This window comes from Heliangelus exortis, chromosome 10 (genome assembly GCF_036169615.1).
Source record: "Heliangelus exortis chromosome 10, bHelExo1.hap1, whole genome shotgun sequence".
In the NCBI taxonomy this organism is placed as follows: domain Eukaryota; kingdom Metazoa; phylum Chordata; class Aves; order Apodiformes; family Trochilidae; genus Heliangelus; species Heliangelus exortis.
Genome location: NC_092431.1, coordinates 3,081,593 through 3,097,694, shown reverse-complemented (window position 1 = coordinate 3,097,694; position 16,102 = coordinate 3,081,593). Strand labels below are relative to the sequence as shown.

General features: G+C 41.1%; 1 protein-coding gene and 1 long non-coding RNA gene across 3 annotated transcripts in view; one reads left to right on the top strand and one right to left on the bottom strand.

Moving 5' to 3' along the window:
* Positions 1-6,563, bottom strand: part of CTNNA2 (catenin alpha 2) — a 418,069-nt gene extending 411,506 nt beyond the window's left edge. Inside the window, exon 1 of one of the 2 annotated variants that reach the window (XM_071753185.1) lies at positions 6,427-6,563. The gene's annotated coding sequence lies outside the window, so the exon portion shown is untranslated. The remainder of the gene's footprint in view (positions 1-6,426) is intronic. The other variant, XM_071753183.1, reaches the window with a different exon arrangement.
* A 4-nt stretch (positions 6,564-6,567) lies between these two features.
* LOC139800338 (uncharacterized) lies at positions 6,568-15,363 on the top strand. The gene is made up of 2 exons (XR_011727708.1): positions 6,568-6,860; positions 13,750-15,363. It is a non-coding gene; the product is annotated as an uncharacterized lncRNA (long non-coding RNA).
* Positions 15,364-16,102: the final 739 nt, after the last annotated feature.

Sequence of the window (16,102 nt, the reverse complement as noted above, 5' to 3'; positions counted from 1 at the left end):
CCTTGCTTACAGAAGCAATATTGCATCCAGTGGGGAATATGGAACAGTTCAGGTAGGAACTCACATGAAAAATTCACCATGTTAATCAATTCATTTATCAGAGCTGATCATATTTTATATCAGAAAGAGAGATCTTCAAGAACTGATCAAGAGTATTTCATGACAGAGAGCATTACACCTATTCTCTTTATTTATATTCATTCAGTCAGTCAATACCTCTGTTTATTTACAGAAGTCTCTAAACTGACTCAGAAGTTACAGAACACCTTTCAAGAAGACATCTTATTAGTCCAAGATGTTTTTCCAAAGGCAGCAAAGGAACAAAAAAAAACCCCAAACAAACAAACAACAACTCATCAACTAAATATGTCTGCCTCAGATTATTTAAGCAAGTGAAAACTGCAAATATTTCTATGCCACTTTTGAAGAGGTTTTACTCAGGTTTGTTAACATGGTCCCTTTGGAAAGGATGCAACTATTGCTACTAACATCATGGTATGGAAATAGAAATAAAAATACTCCTTACTAATATTTTGTAGCAGTTATTTCTACTCTCTAACAAAAAAGTAAAATTTTTAGGAATAGGTCTTCTGGAGTTTCTTTTATTCAAAAAGATTTAGAGAACTGATAGAAGTGGTTTTCTCTGTTCTGCATGGGATGGACAATTTTTGCACTTATAATAGAATAAAATATTGCCAATGGATACATTTCTTGTAAGTGAAACTTAAAGAACTGAGAAATTTTGCTTCTGTGCTGAATGGGCTTTACTGAAGAATTTCCATAAAGACAGATATGCAAAGGAATATAGAGGGGTGGCTTTTGTTAGTAAATAATAAGCATTAAAAATAAAAGTTGATGAGTTGTAGAAGAGGACAAACTGATTCATCCATTTACAAGAAGCCTTAAGTAACTTAAAAGCTTACACCCCACTTGCAGAAGTCACCTGGGCAGCCAGGAGCCAAGCCTGACCAAAACCACATCCACTCTCTGCTCATAAAAGTGTATTCAGAATTCAAGCTCCACTTATATTCATATTTTCTTCTAATATTCTTGTCTGCTTTAAGCATAATAATGTTTACTTGTTTTTAAAATACATAGCTCCAAAGAAAAGGACAAATACACAGGAGAGAGAAAAGTCACAATAATTATTATAATGCCAGTGATAGCAACAATACAAATATCTATAAAAATAGCTTGAAAATACTGTAAATAGAGATACTTTTTTTTATAGCTGCAGAATCTATTTTTCATACCTCTCAAATAAAAACCCTGTGAGATGTTCTTTCTGTTACAGGATTCAGCTTCACTTAACTGAATAATTCTCATTACTTGAGAAGCCTGGCAGACTGCAGCAATACTGAAAATGTTTCTCTCCTGTTCTCAATACTAGAATACTAATGCATGGGGTGATGTGACTGAAAAGTGCAGCAAGCCAAAAAATATTCCAAGGGGGAAAGAAAAAAAAAAAAAACAACAAAACCTTGGTGCTGGAAATGCTGATTCAGCAGAGTAGAAGTACTTCAAAGAAAGGTGTGCTTTGTCAACACATCCAATGAAAAAGTATTGAAAAGCTTTTCTCCTGCACCTCATAAAGTCAAAATGCTTTGTCTGATGACAGGTGTGAAATCTGAAACAAACTGTGTGTACTGGGGATTGCTGGGGGTGGTGATACTCCTACTAGGGGAAATAGTAATTTTTGCTGGGAATTCTAATCTTCACTACCTTGTTACAACCCAAAATATAACACTCTTCCCAAAGACCAGGATGAACATAACATGAAAATGCTGATTTTAACCAACTGTATTGGGAAGTGACACAACAAGTTCATTTCCTAGCGAGCTGATGCCTTGCTATGTAAATATGGCTTCAAATCTTACTGTTTGAAAACTTTCAAGAATGCCTTGTACAGAACCATTGGCTGGAACCAAAGATCTCAGGACTCTCAGTGGCTCACAAAGGGATCTTGAGGAAAGCCTTTAGAAAACTGAGATAAAATGCTTTTATCCAGAAAGCTGAGATAAAATCCATTTGCATCCAGAGTGCCCAACTGAAGGTTCACCACAGTAGTGTTATCACTCTTTGAAATATATTTCTATGTATTATGAATTCCCAGAAGACATTAAAAAGGTTGGAATAGAAGAACTTAGTTATCAAACACTTATTAAACAAAATCTGATTTCTGCTCCTTGCTCTTCCACTTATTTCTTAGAGCAGTTTTAAACACTTTTGCCTCTTTAGATTCCAACAATGCTCAAGGCATAGGAGGCTTGGAAGGAGTTTGATCCCAGCCAGGTTCCAGCTGGAGGACATCACCCACCAGGAATGGAGCTCCAGAGAGGAACTGCAGGCTCAGCCACCTGGCTCCCTGCTGCCTTGGGAAAGTTCCCACAGGACACCTGATAACTTGATTGTTTAGCTAATTCCCCAAGATAGTTTGTCTTAAGAAATGTTATGTTTATATGAAATAAACAAGTTTATTTTGGTCAAGAAGCAGCTCTTAATTAACATATAAACACAAGGAGGGGGGTTTGTCACTTTCATCTTCGCCTCTAATTCTGTTCTTTTTAGATCTCCTTGCACCTTACTACCTCAAAGTAGCTTTAGGGGAACAATTTCTACAGACCTGAGGCCACAAAAACTCCAGCATAGTTATGACCCAAATATATATTATTACTATTCACTTAAACTTGTCTGTCCTTCCTATTTCCAACTACATATTGTATTATTTATTTCTGTATACTTTGCCCTCCCTAATTCCAGTATCATTTGGCACTGTATCTAAAACCACAGTATGTCCTCTGCTTTCTACTGCCTGTAAGAAAAAGTATGGAGAAAATACAGGTCGTGGCTGTCTTTAGCCAAACCTTATAACAAGCTTTATATAAAAGCAAAAGCCTACTCTGCTCTAAAATGTAATAAATTGAATGGTTTTGTCATTGTACACAGAAAAAAAATATCCCATACTTGCATGTTCAGACAGCATGTAATACCTAGAAGGCATTGTCATAACTACTACAATTTGGCAACAAAACAGATTTCAGTAAATACTGCTATTAGAAGTAAAAAGCCATACATAACAAGGGGAAAAAAAAAAAAGTACTAAGGGATCTCAAACTACACAGGTTTTGAATCACTAAGTGTAAAAAATATGGTAGGTGAGGATGTAGACATTTCTTGGCAACAGAAAAAAAAAAAAAAAAAAAAAGGAGGTGAATTTGTAAGAACAAAAGAAATCTCAGGCCTCACACAGGTGTGCTACTAGAGAGGGACTACACTACATCTACACTAAGAGATGGTCTTAAATGACTCTGGTTTTATTATTTGATATAATTGGTACTTCCAACAGATAATACTATCTGTAAGTATGTATAAACTTCTGGTGTGGTATTCTATGAAAGCCTGACAATAAAATAGTAGTAATTAAACAGGTCAAGAACTGGTTAAGTGACATCTCAAAAAAACCCAGCAAAGCCAACAGCTTTTGAGAAGCACACATCACAGCTTCATGCAGATTAACATGGAGTTCCCCTAGGGCAGGGCCACTATCACAAAACACTTTTTTAATTATTTGCAAGTCTATAAAATCAATCATGACAAAATCTGCACCATTTATAGATCAATAGAATGCTACATAACTGAGATAAATCAGCTCTAAAAAGCGTTCAGGAGTGTTTGGTATAGTCAAAGCATGACAAACCCAAAACATTCTTTTAAAAAAGCCATGCACGAAGTTATAAAAATACAAATACAGGCTAGTCTACAGAATGATGAATTTGTGGAAAGAAACAGTCCTGCAAAGGCTTTGCCACAGAGATCAAACTGCAGTGCTGCAGATGAAGGGTTAATGTGTAAATGAGATGTAAAACCAGAACAGTAACACTAGAGAGGTAATATTTAAACTCACAACATACTCCTGAGACACTGGCAAGCTGTATCCAGCTGACATTTTCATAAAAATACTGAAGAAAGTGGACTTAGAAAAAAAGCCACAGGAACTGAGTTGCAGGGAAAATGCACACAGTGACAAATTTAAAGTATTTCAGTCCACTGGGGTTTTTCAAATAGGAAAGAGAGGGACGGTGAGGTTACAGCAGCTAAATACCTCCATGGTAAGAAAATACTTTGAGTTCTTTAGCACAGTGGAGAAAGGCACATTAGCAACCAGTGACTGGAAGCTGAAGCCAAATAACTTAATAAACAGCAGATCCTCTTCCTCTGTTCAGATCAAAATTCTGATTTTTTTTTCTGGGAAATATGTTGTAGCCCAGTGTAAGTTACTGCACTCAAAAGTAACTGGATAAAATCCAACTGACTTTAATAGACAATGGGTCAGGGCAGAACATCTAAGTGCTTCCTTCAGATTTAAAGTCTCAAGTCTACAAATACTCTGGTTTTCAGTGGTTCAAAGGCATTTCAGTAGTACCACACATGCTCCACATTAATATTAAAAAACGAGCTTTCAGAAATCTGCATAAATTAGGGTTACATTTCTATGTAAGGGCTCAAGTGACACAGGAGCCTTCCTGTTGAGGCTTTTGTCATCAACAGATCCCACTAATGGAATTACAGCTATCTTAGACACAGCTGAGGTGGTATTTCTATAAACAACAATTTACACAATGGGGTGCAAAAGTTCATCCTTCAAGTCAGTACTTTTTCCCCTCTAGAAAGAATGCTGCTTGATCTGGAGTACAAAAAGCCTGATACAATACAGAATATCAATCAGAGACAGTCTAGGTTAAAAAGAAAAACCACCAGCATTGTAATAGCCACAAAAGACAGCAAGATCTGTTGTTTGCATCGTTTAAGGCTGCCCCTGTTCATGCTACTTACCTACCTTACACTGCAAAACCCAACAGCTTTCACTGCAATCATGACAAGTTAACAGAAGCAACATTTTTTAGGGAATACATGCCAAGACAGTGCAGAACCTGTTCTGAAGAGTTCTGCCAGAGCATCGCCAGCAGTGGGATCTATAGGTTTCTAAAATAACAGGGGGTTTGGAAACATATCTATCCTGATAAAGTATGAACAAACTTAAACGGATACTTAAAGAGGCTGCAATTGTCCGGAGCAAGCTAAAAATCAAATATATCTTCTGCCACTACACAACTGGTGGGGAGAGCCATACAGCCACCAAGTGCTCATTTCAACTGACTGAGGCATCATCACCTGGAGAAGAAACCAGGCATCACACACAACCAGCAAGACACAAGGGAGTGCATTCACTCGCCAGTCTGTGGAAAGCAGGTGCATGGTACCTACTCCTCACTCTACACCCCACCATAAACCTGGAGAAGTTACTTTCCCAGCACCTTGGCGTGTGGAAGCTCCCCCTGAGCACACGCACCCACGATGCCAACTCCCAAGCAGGGAAGTCTGGCAGCAGCAAGGCTGCTCCCCACCACCACCACGGCTCAGCAAAACTTCTTCCACTCCAGAAGCACCAGAGACACTTTAACCCTCGCCTTCCAGCACCTTTCAGCTTTTCGCCATCCCCAGGCGGAAAGGCAAAGCCGCGTCTTAAACTTTCACTCTTTGCCACGGTGGGGGAAAAAAAAAAAAATCCTTTTGAGGATTTTGAGGGGAGCAGGCACCTTTCGGGCTGGATTTCGGATGGGGTGTGAAGTTTGCAAGGGTTCAGCCCCTGGAAGAGGCCTAAAGGGAAGGGATGGAGGAAGCTGCTTTCTGCCCTCGCCCCCTCCTCAAGGCACCGCTCCCCGAGCCCCTTCCCCGCCGGCTCCCGGCTGAGACAATCAGAGCAGCAGCAGCGACTGTAAATTACAGAGACGCAGAGTGGATGGATAAAAGGGAAGCAGAAACCTCTGATGCCTGAAGAAAGGGGAATAATTAAATAATAATAATAATTAAAATAAAAAAAAAAAAGACTTGACACGGAGCTACGTTTCACCTCGAAGTGATGCTATATAAATAGACGGGTAAGTGAAACAACACGCCTCTGACCCTTTTTTTCCCCCCTAAATATAATCCCCCTCTTCCCATAATACACACACCATAAAATGACCACTAATTCAAATCCATTCTTTAAAGGAGAGGGGATTATCTCTGTCTGTGACCGACTCTGTCTATTTCTCTCTCTCCCTCTTTTCACCGGCGAGAATCTAAATTGTATTTTAAAAAGGAAGAGGGAAAAGAAAGAAAGAAAAAAAGGCGGTGGGGGGGATAATTATTATTATTTCTGGTGGGTGTGAAATGTGGGAGAAGGAGTCTGGGGGATGGGGAGGAGTGGAGAAAGGTGGCCAAGGAGAGAAGAAAGGAAAGGAGGACCAGGAAGCGCAGGGAAGGATGAAGGGAAGGCGAGATAAGGAAAGAAGGATGAAAGGAAGGAGCTCGGGAAGGGGGGAGGGGGATGGAAAGGAGGAAGGGATGAGGGGAAGAAAGGAGGATGCTTTGCCCTGGCCTCACCTCAGCTCGGTGGGTGGGGGTGGGAGAATCTTTCGCCGCCGCCGCCTCCTCCTCCTCCTCCCCAGCAGCGCGGGGTTACTGCCGGGCTGGGTGCGCGGCGCGGCTCCCTCAGACAGCGCCCGGCCCCCGCCTCCCTCCCTCGCCGCCCGCCTCCCGCTGCCGGCCCCAGCCGCTCTCTCTGGGCTCTGAGGGGACCCGGGAGCTGCCGCCGCGGCCGCCGGCCTCCCCACGGCAGCCACTAGGGGAGGAGGAGGAGGAGGAGGAGGAGGAGGAGGAGAAGGAGGAGGAGGCAACGCGCCTGCGCCTCCGCCGCCGGGCTCGGGGAGCTGCCTGCCGAGGGGCTGACGGGGAGGGGGAGGCCCTCGCTGCTGTTGCCGGTCCCGGCTAAGCGGGTCCCCAGGCCGGCAGTGGGACCGCCTCAGTGCGCAGTTGCTGTGAGTATGGAAACGGCGTTACCAAGCGGCCGGAGAGATGGAGGGAGGGAGGGAGGGAGAGAAAGAGAGAGGAGAGAGGGGGCGGCGCGGTGGAGGAGGCGGAATTGGGGCCGGGGGTGTGAGGGGAAAGGATCCGGGGCTTGAGGGGAAGGGAGCGAGGCCCGCGGGAGGCACCCGAGGGTTCGGCAGGGAAGGAGATGCGGGTGGTGGAAGGGGAGGCTCGGGGTGTGGAGCTGCGGCAGGTGGGGAGCTGAGGTGAGGGCTCCCCCGGCTGTGCGGGAGATGATGGGGCCCGGAGGGGATAAACGGGGCTGGGAGTGCGGCCTGGAAAGGGGCAGCGGGAGGGGGTGGCTCGTCCCGGGGCGAGGAGCGGCTGCGGTGGCCGTGATGTACGGGCGGTGAGGCAGAGGAGGCCGGGGAGCAGCTGCAGAAGGGCTGTCCCTGGCCGTGATGGTTTCTCAAGGCATCCCCAGGGACAGGGCTGGAAGCTGGGACAGGAGGGGCCAGCGAACAAAGGGCTGGGAAGGAGCTGATGTGGATTTATTCGCCTGGCGATCTCTTGCGCTGCTTCGGATGCCGCGCAGGGGGAAGGTGCTGCCGGTACCACCGAGACCCATTCCAACAACCGTGTTTCTCCTCTTAAACTGGAAGAACTTTGCTTACGGCTTTCTTGTTCCTTGGGCGTTTTACAGCCCTACATTCTCTGCACCAGTGTCTCAGGGTTTTCCCTCTCTGCAAAGCTTTGTGCCTGTTTGGTTTTTTCCTTGGTACTCCACTGGTACCGCTCATCTTGCCAAGCTTCTTTTTTTTTTTTTTGATGCAGCACCTTCTTCTTCTGGGTTGTTGAGGTTTTTTTGGGATGGAACACGCTGTCACCAGCTTGCTCCAAAGCCCCTGAGCCAGAGGTTCCGGTAAAGCCCAGTGGCAGAGGATCCCCGGGGAGTTGGTGCTGTTGTTCCACGCATCCTCTGCACTTCTTGCAGCATCCATCTGGTTCCCCAGCTTCTACATAAACTCACAGGCAACAGGGAAGGGAGGGGGATGAGTCCGGCCACACTTCTACCTTTTCTTGCCTGTTTCAGGCTTGGAGGGACTTTGACAAAACAATTTCCCAGCCTCAGACTATGTTAGTAGTACAGGTATATATTAGGGCTCAAGTAGAGGCAGTAGTTGTCAGTCTTGGTCTTTTCTATTTTCTCTGTTCCCCAGTCTGAGAAAAATATAGTCAGGATCTGTATTCAATTTTGCAGTGAATAAGTGAGGAAGGAAGATGGATTGGAATTCAGTCCCATTATCAAGGCACAAGAGTCCAGGGGAGAATTTGAAGCAGGGGGAAAAATATCTTAGGCAAGAACTCATTTAAATATGAATTTAAGTGTGGTCAGATTTATCATGGCACATACATGTATTGCCATGTAAATGGTCACTCTCAGTAGTATGCAGAAATACTTTGAATTATTTTAACCTCACCTATCATTTAGGACTGAAACATGACCTATTTTGCATGTGTAAACTGAGATCATCCTGGGCTGATCTTCCATTAAAAATGATCTGTAAGTTACTGCTGTAAGGCAAAGAAGGCATTTGATGTGTGTCTGATAGGTTTTCAGGTTGCATCAAATCACTGTTCTAGGTGCTGATAGTGCCTTTCCCATCCTCTTGAATGGTAGGAAACCCTTATCTTCTGTTTCTTGCATTCTTTTCTGTGCTCTATTCTTTTGGATTGCCAGTTCTTCTAGGTGGGGGACTGGCTGGTTGGTTGTGAATATCAATGTAAACAAGCAAGGCTCCCAAATAAACATAGTCAATTTCTCCTTTCTCACAGTGCATTACATCACTAATTGAATGTCAGCTAAATCTTTCTCCAGGCATTTAACCAAAATGAGCATGAGCTGTAGTGTGCATGTAAGAACCACAAATAGTAAATAAGCATTCTGAAAAATCATATCACTTCTTCCCTTCACCAGTAGCTAAGCTGCAAACACATCCCTTGTAAATTCAAACCAAAGCACTCATTCAAGTCTCTGCTCATGTTTCTGTTTAAAGTGTGTCAGTTTAAGAAACCAATCAGATTATTTACCTAGCCCAGATTACTTTTCTCTAAAACAGAAGACATGGATTGCTGGGCTCTTGCTAAGGTCTGCCAGAATGCGATAAAGAAATCCAAAAATCTAGAAGAGCTGTATGAACTTCTTCTTTTTATGGTCTTGAAAGAGGGCTCTGTCTACTTGTCAGACATTTCTTTCTTTCCTTAAGTAATCAAAGTTATTAACCAATTTTTTAAACTACCCATATTTTTTTAATCACCAGGGAAAAGGAAGAAAACTGAATTTTTGAGCACTGTTTACTAAAAGCTGAGATAAGCTGCTCTATAAATGAATGTAGCTCTTACCAGCCAAGAGAGGCCAACTGACAGCTCCTAGCAAAGGCTTGTAAATCCCATGGGATCTCCCACTGCCAACACTCAGCTGCATACAGGAAAGGGACATCACCAAATCATGGGAAATATTGGGCACTTTGACTAGCAAGATGGACAACAAGACAGTTCTGCTTAAGTGAAACAGACATGGGTGCTTTTTGTAAATACATATTGTTGGTTTTCTTAGTTCTCTGCCAACTGTGGAACTGTCTGTCACAACACAGAACCCAAACATTAAGCATGCATGTGGAAGAGTGATAAGAACTACAGAAAAATCTGAAGAGGGTGTGCTTCATTTCTCAGTGAGCCTGCTGGCCATGTAATCTTCACCTTTACTTTAAGATTTCCATGTTGACTTCTGCCATGTTACTCAAAGAAGTGATGCCAGATACAAGCTGCATTCACTTTAGCTTTGTGCTGGCAGCAGCTGATAGAAGTAAAAAAGGAGATAGGAAGAATTCCAAGGAGAATACACACTCAGAGACACATAAATGTGCCTGGGCAAAAGGTCCTGGGATGCCTTGAAGCAGCATCTCACAGGCTCAGCCCACCACCTTCCTGATGGACCCTCAGTTTGTGCCCTGCCACTTTCCTCACATCGAAGGTGTCTGAGCCCTGGGATAAAAAGGGAAGGAAGTCAAAGGGTTTTAAGTTGCTCTGATAAAGAGCTGTAAATTAGCATTTGGGGTTCCAAGGGTATCTTAGAGCAAATTTCAGAACATAGCAGTCCTGGTTTTTAGCAGATCTGTAGTTTACTGATGCCCAAAGAGATCTGAACTTGAATTCCTGAATAATCTATTGTATTTTTTTCTTTCTTTTTTTTGACTAGGAAAAAGAAAGGAATTCCAGGGACAAGAATCTTGCAGGTTCCTTGACATGATATACTAGAAATAACTTTCTTCTGCATCCCCTTTAAATCTGTAGCAAACAAGCCATATTCTGTTACCTGTTATTGCAATAGCTGTGACATGATGTCCAGCAAAGACATAAAATTACATGGTACACGTGGGCTCTGACAAAGTTATTTTGGGACACTGGGTATAATAATCTAGAATTTTTATATTCTGCAGCAAACAAAAGGAATTTATGCCATCTTAAATGAATCCAAGCATATTTCTAAATATAGTCACAATATTATGTCTTCATGCAAATTCTGGAATTGATTGGCTGGTTGGGTTTTACTTTTTTAAAATATATCAATCAATTTGTCTTTGTTTTGCCCCCACATCTGTCTTAACTATTGGGCATCTAGTTTTATAAGGTTTTTTTATTATCTGTCATGTCATTGAGCTCTTTTTCTCTGTTTCATTTTCCTAGTATCCAAGTACTGTACAATGTGAACTTCTTTTCTAAGACCTAATATTTGACATTTTTCCAGTCTTAAAGTAGGTTAGTCCACTTCTTAAAGTATCAGTGTTGTTATCTTTACATCTAGCTCTTGGGAAAATGCTGCAGCAGAAATAATCCCCCTTACCCCAGAGCAGAGTCAGCATTGTGTGTCCATCCACACAAAAAAACCCCTCTGTACCTTTTTCTTAGCTTTTCTCTTGTAGACCTTCCCTCTACACAGATCATTGCTAGAAAAGATCTTGATTTTTTTGCATAAAGAGCATAAACTTTTTTGAGTTCTTATTTTTTCTGTTGTTATCTCAGTATCTCTGCATCTAGCTGGACTTCACCATCTGATCCTGAACCCCAGTTCCTACCTGGACAACTTTTTTGTTTTATTGAGAAAGAGAATTTCAGTTCCCTAGTTTCAAAACTAGTGGGGTTCTAATGGGAAGAATCAGCTAGGTAATAGCTAAGTGAGAGATACTGAGGAGGATCTGTAGCTCACAGCCAGCTTGAGCAGACTTTGAAAGCTGCAGGTGGAATTTAAAATGCTTTAAGCTTCTTCTAGGCTCAGCTGTCTTTAAAGACAAACCACCTAATAATAGGTTGTTTCTTTAAAATAAATAGTTGCCTGCCTGTGCTGAGGGGAGATTGTCAGCAGCTCTGAAAGATATTGCATTATTTTTTGGACTTAATTCTCTGAGTCCACATAAATATCTAGGAATTGACTGAAGTCATTCACTGTCCCCCAGCACATTTGGGTAACTTGTGGGTAAATATTTTAGAGACCTATCATTTGGTTTAAGTTTGTCATTACTGGCACATTTGCAAATATTTCTTGCTTCTCCTCTGCAGTGAGACACTTGTGTGCCAGGTATTAGCATGAGCAGCACAGTAAGCAGCAGTGAAGCCACCAGACCCTCCAGGGCATTTAAATTGGATGCTGTATAAAGAGTCATTTGCAGCGAGGGTTCTGACACGAAGAGTCTCCTGCCTGCCATGCCCTCTGCCACCCCGTTTCACTGTTTTCTCTGGCTCAAAAGAATCTGCCAGGCAGAATATCCAGGGATTTAACCTGAGCTGTATCTCTGAAGTAACTGGAAGGCAAGCAGCAGATGCCCTTTGTTTTGAAAAAAAAAAACACAGGGTATGTGTAGCCACTCTTTTTGCCCTGGAGAGGATGGGGCAGCTACTTCCATTTCTTACAGAAAGCTGACTTAAAAATCCAAAAGAAACACAAAAAAGACATCTGCTCTTTGCTGTTGTAGGACTACTGTTGACTGGATAAATGACCTAGATTAATGACTGTTTCTTTTAAATGATTACTTCTCAAGGCAACCAGACTAGGCTTTAAATTTTGTCAGATTTTTATTTTGAATTTTGATGCCACCTATTAGCTGGGCAGAGGGGTTTGTTTGCAGAGATCATCTCTCATCCTTTAACTGCAAGAAGGGCAACAAGCAGTAGATTTATTGTACCTCCATATTCTGAAGGGGGGATGGAGAAAAAAGGGTTTAGAAATCTTGCATGTATTCAGAGAATGTGCTATAAACTTTTAAATATTCAACTGCAGGGAAATCTCCTGTGTATAAAATTAATCATCTGTTCTATCTGGACAAGGGTAGCAAGTGGGGAAAAAGAAGGGAAAAAGAACTCAGGAAAATGTAACTTCTTTTCTCAGGTCTTCAAACCTCTTTGAATAACTGACTTGACTTCTTTAAAGCCACCTCATTTTCTTTGCACCTAAAAGTTCTCTCAATGTCAGAAAAATACATATTTTTTGTATCTTTCATTAAAGCTCTTCTCTCCTACAAAACCTTGATCAGGTAAGCAGCTCTTGAGCAGAGAGCACTGCTTTTTTGTGTTCAGCACCACTTTCTAGCTGTTTCCCATCTGTTGTTTGTAAACACTTCATGTCTTGTGCTGCTGATGTTGTTAGCTTTTTGGAAAACAAGCTCTGTTTTCTTATGTTTGCACACTGCAGGAAAACAACAGGAAATCTGTCCATGACTGTGAATCCTTAGTAATGCCAGAACATAGAGGGGGTTTTCTTGCTAGGGATCTCAGTTAATGAAACTTCTGAGTCAAAAATTATTTTGCAGCCTCTAAGGCAGTGGAGTTCATAAGTACACAGAGCACATGGCTCTGACTGTGAGACACCAAAGGAAGGAGCTGGCCCAAGGAGTGCGGAAGAGGGGACAGGAGGTGGCAGGGGAGGTAGGCAGAAGGTTCACAGATTTAAAACTACCCTGTGTGTTTCTGGCTCATGCCTTTGCAGAACTAGTTGAAGGTGTTTTCTGGAACTGCTCTGTCCCTGGAATTCCTTTCTTTTCCTAGCCAAAGAAAAGCTTAGGGAGAAGGATTAATATCCGGATCCTAATAACTGTCACAGAGTAAGAATTACTATCTTCAGATTTTTCACTCTAAGGAACAGAAAGGTTTTTCTGTGCTGCCATGGCTCCCAATGCAGTTCATTAAGTATTCCTTTGCTGAAGAAAACAGCCAATAGATTTGCTTCACTTCATGGAAATTACTGTCCTCAACCTTCTGCTTTTTGGATTATAACGTCCTGGTGTGCCTGCTGTACATGTGAGGTGGAATGGAAAGCTGCCTGCTACTTGCTCATCCACATGACAATTGCTAGATTCTTCCACTGGATCATACTACTTCTCTGCAATGTCAATTAAGAGTACTGGGCTAAATTTTGGTCCTTTCTCAGGACTCATATAGACTCCAGTTGTCTTTATGAGACTTCTAGTAGCCAAAAAGTGACAAAGAATATCCATATCTGACTTTGCAGCTTGGTAATCTAGAGGTAATTAGCTGCAGAACTTTTGGTCTACAAGAAAAAGAAACTTTATTAAGCTTTCTTTTTGTTTGTAATACCTGGTTTGCACTATATTGAGGAGTCTCTGTTCTTAATTGTTTTAGAATAGCTATTTGTGAGATGTTACTTGCTAAACATTTTTTTATCAGAAGAAATGTAATCACTTAAAGACATTTTCTACACTGTGAGCACAAAGCAGTGGTGAGATAGAATAAAGATTTTGTTTACATACAATAATGTTTACAGAAATTATTCCCTACATCTGGAAGGATGTAAAATTGCTAATTTCTTTTTTTTTTTTCTATTGACAGAAGCCCAAGACGACGAATCCTTCCATTAACATTTGTAAAAATGCACAAGAGACTTTAACTAAAACATGGCCTGAAGAAAGTTAATGAGGTCATTAGCAGTCTGCGTCACAAATTAAAAGATTATGGATGATTCTGGTCTTTTCCTTCAGGCCTTGATGAATCCTGAGAATGACACAAAGTTCATTTTTCTAAAGGAGCGTCAGCTGAAAGGAAGAAGGAGGAGAAAATTCATGGAAAAAAATAAATAAAGGAAAGCCAGCAACACAAACTGCTATTGGTGGTGACCAGTTTGTTGCAAGCTGAAATTTTCTTGCATGGTAATGGATCTTTTGACCTGACTGTAACAGACTCTTTCTTGTTAATTAACTTCTGTAGAAAGATGAGAAATTTTCTTTTTTCTGCTGAAAATCATGTACTCCAACTAAGAAATCTTTTATCATCTACAGTTAAATACAGCAACATAAAATTCAGTGAGATTGATTATGAGCAAATTAATAAATCTTGAGCAATAAGCCTGGAGCATTTCACACCCATTTGCCCTGTCTGCACTTTTGATGGAAATTAAAAATGATATAAGGAATTCCTGATTCTGTTTGTCTGTTTGTCACAGCCAGGGTGAATAATCAGGTGGGCTTATGAAGGCAAACAGTTACCTAGCAGCAGGCTCAGCCACTTCTGAGTTTTGAGATAGACACAGTTCCAAACAGAAAGAAAATGACATACTGAAAATCACAGGGAATTGTTAAATGTGAGGGAACTGTGAGAAGAATGCTGTGTGAAAAATGAGCATGCCACAGATAAAAATCTTGATTTTGGTATAAAAAATGCCATGCACATTCAAATGGAATTAGGCAGCTTATTACTTCTGAAAATGGTTGCACCTCTTGATCGATCAGGTCAGGAGTTACATAAGGCCTTACATAAAGCAGACCTCAAAGGGGAACAAACCTGCAGCAACATCCAGATTTTCAAAGCATTCTTCATATTTGAATGACAGCCAAATAAGCCATCCCTTAAGAAAAAGAAAGAGAGAAAACAGAGAATACTTTTTCATGAAATTAATGAACTTGCTCAGAAACATTGAGGGAACATCTAGAAAACTATAATGATTGTAGAACTTGCATGTGTTAGGGTGAAAAAAACTACAACTATCCTATTTTGGGAATATCTCTGCCAGAGTCCATTCCATTTTATGATTTCACAATGCAAACTACATAAAATACTTTGTAAAACCTGGTTAATTTCTGCACAGAACTTTGGCAAAAGAGACCAAAACAGGTTGCTATGACAGTTCCTACAAATATATCTATTTTAGCTTTGGTTTGTATTATAAATATGTCAAGATAAAGCCACTTTTGTCAAACCAGAAATTTTTCCCCTTGGGAAAATTTTCCAGGCATCTTTTCAATGCCCTAATTCTCAGTATTCGTCAAAGTCAAGATGAAGGCTAAATTTAAATGCTCTAACTTCCATCTGCATAATTGTAAACCCAGGAGAACATAGCTGTAGTCTTATAAATGAGTAATGTCATTAGATACAGTATTGTTAGCTTAATTGACTTTGTTTACTGCTCTGTATAACAAGTGACTGAAAAATAAATGACACTGAACATTGGCTCAGCTGTTTCTAGTGGTCTCTGAAATGGAAGTCAATGGGATGCAATGGGATGCACTGCAAGAATATTTTAACAGTTCTGGTTTCTGTTCCAGGAGCACAATGCTGAGTGAAATCTAAGTGGATACAGGGAATTGCATCTACTCCTCTAAATAAGAAACAGGTGAACTCAAAGGTACAGACATAAAGATAAAAAAAAATTATGTACAGACTTCATGGATGAAATCTTCCATAAGGAAGTCATTTAATGGTGGTGCTGGTGAACCACTGGAAGTGTTAAACAACAGTGCAAGTAAAACACAAATGCATACAAAAAACCCTACCAAAAAAGTGTCTTTCTGTGTCAGTGCATTTATAACAAGATAAAGTTAATGCCAAGGTTTTATAGGGTACAGTATTTACCACACTGGGAGTTGAGTCCTCACATTCAAATGTATAGAAAGGACTGGGTTTTTTCAGGTTTTAGATTTTTTTGACATTAGAACATAGGAACTATGGGTTGGAGAAGGGACTCCCAAACATAATGTGGGGTGATAAAGTTGGTAAGTTACTGTTAAAGGTAATTCTTTAATTAAAATTCATAGATACATCTCCTTGAAATTAACTCAGATGTGTCTTAGGAGTTAATCATTGGTGTTAAAAGGGGGTTTTTGATTAATGATGGATCAATTGTATCTCCTAACAGTGACTGACACCTGTGTTGGTTTGTGCCACAGTTTCTCAAAACGTTATCCAAGAA